Source organism: Cynara cardunculus, assembly GCF_001531365.2.
Source record: "Cynara cardunculus var. scolymus isolate 2C chromosome LG 8, CcrdV1, whole genome shotgun sequence".
Taxonomy (NCBI): Eukaryota; Viridiplantae; Streptophyta; class Magnoliopsida; order Asterales; family Asteraceae; genus Cynara; species Cynara cardunculus.
In genome coordinates, this window is record NC_037535.1 from 6825396 (window position 1) to 6828616 (window position 3221).

Below are 3221 nucleotides of genomic sequence, written 5' to 3' on the forward strand. Positions count from 1 at the left end.
TTAGGCTCTTCCTTCCTTTGCTCTTCAACCCTCTGCAAGGGCTTCTGTTCCTTCTCTCTTTTCTCATTTCTCTCTCCCTCTATAAAGTTTCTTCGATTGAAACTTTTAAACTCTTTCCTCTCTCCACCCTTCCTGAACTCTCTAGTGATCAAGGCAAGAGTTTTCATCATCTCCTTCATGGAGACTTCTTCCTCAGAGCTGTCATCACTCTCTGCAATCAAAACTTTCTTCTTCTTATTCTTCTTCTCCTTCTCTTCCTTCTATGCCTCCTTTCCCTTCCCAGAGCATCCTTCCTCTGCAACTAGAGCTAGAGGGCCACCGTAGTTCTTCTTCATCTGCAGAACTTGTGGCTCTTGGCTTTTTAGAGAGCCAAAGAGGTCTGCTAGAGTCCACAATTCCAGGTCTAGGGTGGCTTTCATGGACATTGAGAGATGCATCCATTCAACCCCAAGGCTTTTCAAGAATAAAGAGTTATTCTCTTCTGACGTTCTCGTGACACCATACCTCTTGCAGTTGTTGATTAACGTGTTCAGTCTTGAGTATGTGTCCGACAGCGACTCACCGTCTTTTGCCTTGAAGCTATGATACTCATCAATGCATATTGATTGATTGTTTTTAAGCGTTTTCCTTCCTCCTTCGATTTGYTTCTCCAGTTCTGCCCATATGTCCATGGACAGTTGACAATGATCAATGCACTTGAAGATTTCATTAGGAATAGCCATAATCAACAATCGTTTACATTTACTTCCTAACTCGACCATGATCTTGTCCTCATCGCTCCAGTTCACCTCAGGACGTGGTTCATAGTGCTCGGGAATTTCTGGTGTTGTTCCAGTTGCTGGTAGTCTAGGAATTAAATTCATGGGAACATAAGGAGGATTGTACAGAAATTCACAAATCCGTGGATTAATGTCTTCCAGAAAATTTACCATTCTAACTTTCCACTGTGGGTACTCCTCACGTATGAGCGTGGGAGGTTTCGATTGTGAACCAGTGCTCATAAAGGAAGTATTGGCTTGATTCGCCATTGGAAGAAGAAGAAAAATAGGAATAAGAAGAGAACAGATGAAATAGTGAAAAACAGGGTAACCTGAAGAAGACGACTGTTGTTCTTGAGCGAATGAAGATTAATACCAAGAACAGAATAAATCAAATTAGAATTTGATTCCTGCTCTGATACCAATTGATAGGATCGATTAACTCAGATTTGGATATTAATCACTTACTCTGGATGATCTATTTGACAGTATTAGTGCAGTGGAAGCAATAAGAACAAGCAGAGTAAAAATCAATGAAGAACACGGTTGATGAATGAAGAACACTAGAGAGAAGCTTCAAATGATTTTCAATTGATTGAAAATGTTTACAATACGATATGGAAGCACACTGAATTACAAAGGCCTAAGCTATTATTTATACTCGTTCCTAACGGCTTTTCTGACAAGACCTAGACGTACAAATTAATCTAAGCCGTTCAAATAAAGCAGATTACAAACAGTCACGTGATAAGCACGAGCATCTAACTAACCTAAGTAAAACAGTAAAGAAGTTCTTCACAGAAGATAAARCTGCAGACCCTCTGTGAGCCATCCCAAAGTCTCTGCTGGATGTGACTTGAGAGCACTTGATTCCAGAGGATCATCTTCCAGAACCTATGTGATAGACAACAGAGGTTATGTCATCTTTGACTTGTATGCTTTGATTACAGATGACCGGTTTCCAGAACCTCTGTGGTAGACAACAGAGCTTCTGTCACACTTCACTTGTACGATAGAACACCTTCTGTTGTTGGTCCTCTGTGGTCTTCTGTGGTGGAACCTCTTCTGTCAACACTTGCAGTATTTACTTTTTTTCATACTTTTACATTAAGAGAAATGAGAGCTAACACTCACCATTCATGAAGAATTCACGAATGGCGGAGCACGCATCCCTGCCAACAATACTCCAAGCGGCTTTGAAAAACTTAGAAGTGAAACCGTCAGGCCCCGGAGCTTTATCATCTCCCATCTGAAAAAGGGCCTGCTTGATCTCGGAGTCAGTAACAGGAGGAAGCATCATGGCGGCTTGATTGGCATTAAACTTTCTGGTGAAGAGGAAGGCTGGATTATGAATAGGAAGGGAGGGATGAGCAGTACCGAGGAAGTTTTCATAGTGAGAGACAAAAAGACTGGGGACCTCATCATTAGAAACCCAGAGACCGTCAGCATTTTGAATGGTATCGCTGCGATTCTTGTTGATACGACTCTTGACCGACTTATGAAAAAGGAAGAATTTTGGTCTCTCTCACAGAGCCAATTGATCTTGGCTTTTTGCTTCAGGAACCGCTCCTCATCGTGGCAGGCACTATTGTAGGCAGATAAATACCCACAATGCTCCTCTCGGAGGGTCCCCATTATCAGGATCCCTATCTAGAGCAATCTGGACCCTGTCAAGCTCAAGCCGTAACTTAGCAACTTTAAAATGAAGATTACCCTGATCACTAAGCATCTTACGAAGGGGTCCTTTGAGATTTTTAAGATTTTGAGAAATCTTATACATCTCACGACCAATAAGATCAGGGCACCAATTGGAAGACACAACATTCAGAAACGGCTCTTTAAACGTAAGAAGATTAGGGAACTTGAAAGGTTTGGGTTTACAAGGAGACTGAGACAGAATAGTAAGAACTATAAGGCTATGATCCGAAGACCGATAGGGGAGAAAGACAACAGAAGCAGAAGGAAAGCGAGCAAGGGAATGAAGATTGCCCAAGACACGGTCAATCTTTTTAAGAAGACCTCCCGTACCGTTGGGGTTTTTAGTCCAGGTAAATAACATACCCTTGTAATTGACATCCTCCACCTCAAGATGTCGGACACAATCACGGAAATCATCCATACCATGATTAGGGACCGAGATGCCAGAGGAACTGTCCTTCGGGTCAAGGGCAACATTGAAATCGCCCATGATGAACCATGGGTGTCCTTAACGACATGTTTATGACCCTTGAGGGAAGCCCATAACTGGCGATGAGCGATATGGTAATTATCCGCATACACCACAGAAAGGAACATAATCTTAGAGGAGTCACGGATCTTAACCTGAAAATGCATCACCTAATTTGTGGCATTTAGGAGCATCATATCAACATAGACGGGGTTCCATGCCATAATAATACGTGTACCTCTAAGGCAAAGGGAACCATTAGAGGCCCAGGACCAAGACCCAAAAACTCTCTCACA